At 27.1% G+C, this 7,758-nt stretch overlaps 2 long non-coding RNA genes across 2 annotated transcripts; both read right to left on the bottom strand.

The window, feature by feature from the left end:
- Positions 1 to 4,343: 4,343 nt before the first annotated feature.
- LOC137814245 (uncharacterized) lies at positions 4,344 to 4,705 on the bottom strand. The gene is made up of 2 exons (XR_011081623.2): positions 4,618 to 4,705; positions 4,344 to 4,535 (listed from the first exon to the last, which is right to left on the bottom strand). It is a non-coding gene; the product is annotated as an uncharacterized LOC137814245 (long non-coding RNA).
- Positions 4,706 to 4,767: 62 nt separating this feature from the next.
- On the bottom strand, positions 4,768 to 7,452 carry LOC150029653 (uncharacterized). Its single transcript, XR_016521420.1, has 3 exons — positions 6,574 to 7,452; positions 6,076 to 6,192; positions 4,768 to 4,852 (listed from the first exon to the last, which is right to left on the bottom strand). It is a non-coding gene; the product is annotated as an uncharacterized LOC150029653 (long non-coding RNA).
- Positions 7,453 to 7,758: the final 306 nt, after the last annotated feature.

The raw sequence follows: 7,758 nt of genomic DNA, 5'->3' as shown, positions 1-7,758 counted from the left end.
GCTTAATTGAAATTCCAGACGAACCACATAATGAAGGAGAAGGCAGAAGAAAGAAGAAACGGATTTCTTATGGGCACTATTGAAGACCCCATCTAAATTTCAAATCAAATTTCATGCGTCTAACAAATATGTATGTATGCCACTGTCTTCAAATGTAGTTGCTAAACAAGCTATACGAAATTTGTAACTGTTATTTTATTATCTAATCTTGGATTGGATGTTGCTCTGCATCTATTCGAAACAATTTTACCTCTTAAATTAAATAATTTGACAATATCATAAGGGAAGTACTATTTACAGATTTCTTGGAAAAGTTTTTAATATTAGGCAACTACAATCAAAGTTGCTTAAAGGCAGTGAATTACAAATTCTAATTTATTTATTTCACTAATCTTCTGAAATTAAAAAAGTTCCTTAACTTTACTAAATAAGCAGCGGCATTGAAATTACTATTTGAAGTTGAGAAGATCAGAAAATTATTCTTTCAACTTATTGTTTACAACCTTAAAGAAACATCAACAAATGACAACTTTTTTTTCTTTCATTAATATGATATAATTTGATACTGGCTAAAATTTAAGGAAAAAACATATTTGATGTCCACAATCTCGCATCATGTTGAGGAGGGTTTTTCGGACTCAAATTGTAATGAATTGTGTGTGAGTGTGTATGGGTACGTGTTTGTTAAAGATATAAAAAAAAGCTCACACATATATTGTGTTTAAAGGTAATTTATATAATTCACAATAATTCCTTCTTATTATATAACATTTTTAAAATGTATTATTTAAATTATTTAAAAGTTTTTTATTTATTTATAGAAGAAATAGTTTGTTTTGTTTTATGTAATCGTGTTTTAAAACTTTATCTTTGAAATGTTGAAAAGATTTATAGCATTGAAATACATTCTATAAATTCCAACGTGCTTAATTAAACATTATTCACAAATAATAACTATTAGCGAAGCAAATATTTTAGTATTTATAAAGAAAAACTTAATGATTATTATCTTGTCTTAAAATATATTATCTTTTCTACATAAAAAAATTATATATATATATATATATATATATATATATATAAATAATGATTGCCAATAATTTTTCATTATTATTATCTGTATAGTTAATTGATAGTATTTTTAAATATATTTTATGCGTAAATATGTATTGTGGATTTCTATTTTTTTTTTCTTTGCAATAATGTCGAAGAATTCTCATATTCAACAAGTTATATTTATCTTGATTTTATTAAGGCAATAAGTAGTTTGATTTATTAAGATAATATCATACTTAAATTTATTAAGATAATAAGTGACTTTGATCACCTTAAAATTATTAAAGTAATAGGTTATTTAACATTGAAAGTTTGATTGTCATACATGTGTTACGAGTATAGTTTACAATGGTTCAAGATTTTATGCGAGGCTCTTGGCATCATTGATTAAAGGTTGAAGGGTTTATCTTGCTATACAACCTTTATGTTACCTCATTCATTCTCTTTAGACTAAGTGACTATGTACTCTTAAAGAAATTGGGTCAATATACACAATGATGCTAAATAAACTAAATGCTCAATTCCTATATATTTCAGAAAACAAACTTAATTAAATAATATATTCAAACTAATTTCTAATAAATCCAACTTCGTGGATCATCTTAAGAAATACACAACCTGATTTTTTTTTATTATGAAATTAAGACTACTGCAGTTTAAATAGGTAGTTACCTTGATCACATAATAAGTTTAATAGAGATAAATTTTAAATAAAATAAATAATAAAAAGTTACTAAACTAACACGCATTCCAGAAATTACCAAGAAATATGGCCAAAGGTTTAAATGTACTGGTATAGTAAAATCCACCCTTATTATGAATATTATTATTATTTAAATAGGAAAGTTAATAAAAACAGTAAAGAAGAGAAAGAGAGTACATAAAAGATAATTCGCATTAAGAAAAACACATTAGAAATTGAAGAGAATTTTTGAGAAAGTTTGTAAGTGATTTGGGGAATATAATAAATTTAAAAGAAATTATAAAATAATAAAGTTATAAAATGATCAAATTATGCTTATTATTATATATTCATTTTATGATTAAATAATAAATATTATTATTATTATTATTGTTTTTATCGAAAATGAATTCGGAAAGTGTAACTTCACGAGGACAAAGTGTTTATCTGGGAACGAGTTTTCAGCTGGTCTCCAATTAGATGGGAAAGTTCAGCTAAAAAGACTCTCTCGTGCTTAAGTTAGTATAAGCATAAAAATGATAAGTTTTCAATTAAGAGTATGAGGAAGATAGATTATACTTGTACTTCCTACTTCTTGCTGGAGAGTGGGTATTTATAAATTGATTGGTGGTATCCAATGAGTGAATTGTCATGAGTCATTTGAAGTAGCCGCTTATCATTTCAGGCTCATTGATTAGACTGTTTTATTCATGACAATAAAGACTTACTTAGGGAAGATATGTAGTTGCTCCGAACTCTTTGACATTCTCGACCTTAAGGTGGGTAGGTACAATTACTATTTTTTTTTTTAAATTTTATTATTATTATTGTTTATTATTTATATTATTTTATGTCTATAAGTATCTTATTATTATTAGTATTTTATAAATTTATTATATGTTTATTTTTTTATTAATATATCATTATTATTTTATATAATTGTATATTCTTATTTTAATTATAATAAGTATTTATGTTGTATTATATTATATTATATAATTAATTATATTTATTTCATTATAGTAAAATTATAAATATTATTCAATTAGTAATAGGAATTAATTATATAAAAAATACTATATATATTTAAATTAATGATTATATAATAAAATATTTATTATATAATTAATTATTATTTCCATAATCGATTGGATGATAAATATCATAATCAATTATGTAGTACATATTTTATTATATATACTTATATAACTGATTATAAGTTCTGCTTTTACTTAATTAAATTTCTTTTTTTTTTCTAGATTTTTGCAATTATAGAAAGAAAATTAATCACAAAAATTTAGTCTCACTTCTATTTTTTTTTTTCTATGCTTTCTTCACTTTTCTCTCTTTGCAAATCCGTGGAAACAAAATAGTTTCACCCTTTAATTAAATTTATTATGAGAATGTTTTCCATGAGCTAGCTCGTTTACCCATTGGATCAAATTTGTCCTTTTAATTTCTTACTTTTATTTTTATAAAGTTCCAATATAAATTTATTATACATATATAATAAAGTAAAAAAATAGTTTTATATTTATTTTTTAATATTTTATTATTTCATTAAGCCATTACACTAATTTATCATAAACTAAACTGAGTTAGATTTTAATCTTTACAAAATTATCTAACTTGTTTTATGTTTTATTAATATGCCTAAGATGATTGATAGTACAAGACTTGTATTCAATAAATTTATTTTATATATTTATTATATTTCTTGTTGAGTGTGTGTAATGAACAAGAAAAGATAAATATATAACTTTTTTTATCAAAATAAATAAATAATGAGTATTTTAGGATTTTTCAACATTTTTACAATAGACATAAAAAATAAGAAAACCAATAAAAGTGGTGTGTACCACCCACCTTTTAGCTAACATTCTCCCATCCCAACTAAATGTATGATACTGGTTTTATAATCACGGGAAATTTAACTGCACAGTGTTACTTATTTCTTAAATTGAAAAATGAATTATTTTTTAAAATTAAAAATTTGATATATTCGGCAAAAAGGTATTAATTGTTAATTTATATAAAAAAGATAATTAATTAAATTAAATTTGAACTAATTTATAGGAGATGTTTCTAAATTTAATTGGCATGTATAATATGAATTACAAAGAAAAATAGATAAAAGTACCAAGCAAGTGTGAATATAAAAGAAATAAATATAAATCATATACAAATAAGTAAATCAAACATACAGCAATAAAAAAAGACATATAAACGACAGTTAGAAAATATATAAATACAATTTTCAAATCGTTGTTATTTGAGATGATATTATAAATAAATCATTTATAACGACGGTCAGAATCGTCATTATAAATGAATTATAAGGATACATGTAACTAACCATCTCACTCTAGTTAGTAAATAACTAAATTTAAAAAAAAATATTTTTAAAGATGGTTCCAAACCATCGTTATAAGTGTATCACTTTTTTTTAAAAAAAATAGGATTTTTAAAGACGGTTCCAAATGTTTTTTTTCTTAAAGATTTTTAGATATGTGATTTTTTTTAAAATATTTTATTTGATATATATAGACCTTAAATTTGCATAAAATATTCAATTTTCAGAAAATAAAAACATTTAAGATCATAATTTAAATATGAAAAATACATACAACAAATTATAATATTCTACAAAAAGTTTTGCTAATATATGAATTTTTTTTATGTCATTCTAATAATTTATCTATCGTAAGGTGTTATATATGGTTACAAAATACTTTGATCATGTTGTCCTCACTTACTCCAATGCTTCCGAATGTAGCGGCCGTTGGTCATTGAAAAACTGTGACATTTGATCTTTTTTTGAATTAGTGCAGGAATAATAAATCCTGAATTTTAAAGTGTTTTTTGTATTGAGGTATTACCTGATCCCAACTTCTATAAATTTCAGCTCGCACAATAGTCGACATTCACTGCATAACATAATAATCGCACTCATAACTTTCAGATTGCCTGTTGCGCATGTGAAAATAAATGAATGAATGAGACACATTAAAGTGAGTGAACAAATATACTTTAAATACCTTAAGATACATCAAAGTGAGTCTTTTTGCGTTTGTACTTCCCCTCCCACTTAAAATGTTATATCCAGAGTAAGCACTAAAATAATAAGATTTCATGTTCGAATACATAACATTATATAATGTATAAGTAATAATAAATTTTAAATGAAATTGTCGTACCTATCTATAATATGTTTAAAATAGGTAAGGGGTTTCTTATGCAAGGAGCAAAACCATGCAGCGGTATGATCTTGAACAAATATGATCAATATATAACAAATCAGTTAGTTTATCTTATTTCAATAATTTAGTATAACTTATTTAATAAATATGGATTAACTCATGGATATATGGAGCAAAATAAATTCGTTTTCCTCTATTCTTTAAGGCAGTGGTGGATTAACTCATCAATATTGTGACGTAAAAGTTGAGTTTTCCAATATGGCAACCTCCAATTATGTTTAATACCATATTCAGGAATATTTTGTTGTTCTTGTAATTCAGTGCAAACTGGTAAGTGTGCAACCCTATACCAAATGTCAAGACTAGACAAACGTGGAGGAGGGGGATCAGTCTCAACAAACTTCTTCTTGAATGCCTTTTTATTCTTCCTAAATTGATGATCAGGTGAAAGAAACTGACGATGACAGTCAAAAAAGGATATCTTATGGCTATGACTAAGATAAAAAGCCTTTGTTCTTTCCATGCATATAGGGAAAGAAAGTCTACCAGAAGTCATCCAACCCGATAACATGCCATAAGCTGGAAAGTCATTAATTGTCCACATCAAAGCAACTTTCATCATAAAATTTTGCCTTAGTGACACGTCATAAGTCAATATCCCTTCAGTCCACAAGGTGCATAAGTCATCTATAAGTGGTTGCAAGAACACATCAATCTTATGCTTTGGATTTGAAGGACCTGGAACTAAGATTGTCAAAAACATAAACTCTCTCTTCATGCACATGGAAGGCGGAAGGTTGTATGGGGTTAGGATAACTGGCCAACAAGAATAACTTTTTCCATATTGACCAAAAAGATTAAACCCATCTGCACATAAACCTAATCTGACATTTCTTGGGTCTTGACTAAAATCTGGATGCATTCTATCAAAATGCTTCCAAGCTTCTCCATCAGATGGATGAGACAAAATAGACGGGTCCCTTTGATTCTCACTATGCCATCTCATGTGAGGTGCAGTTGCCATTGAAGAGTATAACCTTTTAAGTCTAGGAATGATGGGAAAGTACCACATTTTCTTAACAACAATTTTCTTTTCAACATAGGTTTCTGCCAATTAAAAATGTAATTAGAACTAACCTTTGTGACCCAATTTGTGGCACAAGACAGATTTCCTATGTAGCATATATAGAAAGAAACGAAATTAAACTTCAGGGTGCAACCTATCCTGAGCTGATTATCTAGTTACCAAGCGTCCTACATATTTTTCAAACTCGTACTTTAACAATTATGCAACAGTAAAAAAATTAAACTTAATGCAAAACATAAATAGTTGAGGTCATTGACCAGCCATCCCACATAAATAGAAAATTCCTGCATTCAATCAGTATTAAGACAAATATTGTTAATTATCCAAGTCCTGTGGACATTCCTGCCAGAGAAAACTAGATATGTAAATGTCCTCAATTAGGCTAACTAAGAAACAAGCAATGGAAACCAGAAACAATCAGATGTTACATCTAATGATAGAGTCAACTTGTAAAATTAAGGAACTAAATAGAAAAGTATAAAAAGCCTGCTTCAAGAAGGAGTCCAATAAAGGACAGCCAATAACACTTAAAACAGGAAACTGCAAACCTTAATCTTTTCAAGATAGGTATTGAGCTCACAGCCAATGCTATCCCTCGTCGAGCTATTTTCAGAAGAAAAAAGTTGCTCTTCACCTGAAGCCTCGCCAACCAAAGCTTGTTGCAGAAATATACAACAATTATGTAAAATACAACAATAGACCAAATTCATCAAAAGTGGGAAGAAGCACCACTCCACTACATTACAACTAAGCCATTTCCCCCTCCAACCAAAATGAGCTTTATTTTAAAATGAATGAGAAAAAACTAATAAACCATCTGAACATAACCTCATATGTATACCAGTCAACTCCTCCACTATATTTATCATTGTTTCATCCAACAACCAAAGATATTAGAACACTTTTGAATCAAAATTATTCAAAACGTTACAAAGATCACATTTTCACACATCATAACTTTATTCCCTCAAAACATAAGGTCCTTGTCAAAAATTAATTCAGATAAATTCTAAACACAGGTGAATCGTATATTTTTCAAATTTTCAATTCCTCCTATCAACATAGGTGAAGTCCTTTAGATGAAGAATCCAGTGATATTGACGATCTCTTCCTTGATGAGCTTCAAAGCCCATGAACAAAAGATGAACAAAAGTACAACAATGGAGGAGCAATCATTTAAAGCTACAAATACTCATCCAAACAATTTTAAAGAACATATGGAGGTAGAGGTAAATACTTGCAGACCTTCGTTCGCGCCTCTGTTCACGCCTCTGCTCACACCTCTGCTCGCCTCCGTTCGCGTCTCTGTTCGCCTCCGCTCGCGCCTCCGTTCGCACCTCTGTTCATCTCCGTTTGCGGCGACGCCTTCCACCTGCAGCTTCCTCCTCCTTCTCCAATGGTTCTTCAATGCCCTAAAAGCCAACACCAATTCTCTACTGAAACTTGAAGAAGAATAAGAAAACTTTTTAAAAATAATAATAATAATATTCAAGAATTTATGACACACAAATTCAGTTTTTTAAATAAATTTGAATTTGAATTTTTCATATATAATTTCAAATTTCAGTTTTATAAATTAACAAAAATAATTAAAAAAATTGATTAAAAGTAGTAAGTTGTGTATGAAAAATAAAATTAATTTTATAAATATAAATTATTAATTTTACAATAAGTTTTAATAAATTAATTTAACTTTGTTTATGTGACATAAATAATAAAGGAGAAATTACAGT

Source organism: Phaseolus vulgaris, chromosome 1 (assembly GCF_051622355.1).
Source record: "Phaseolus vulgaris cultivar YP4 chromosome 1, ASM5162235v1, whole genome shotgun sequence".
In the NCBI taxonomy this organism is placed as follows: Eukaryota; Viridiplantae; Streptophyta; class Magnoliopsida; order Fabales; family Fabaceae; genus Phaseolus; species Phaseolus vulgaris.
The sequence above is the reverse complement of the archived record's forward strand: the minus strand, read 5'-3'. Positions and strand labels throughout refer to the sequence as shown.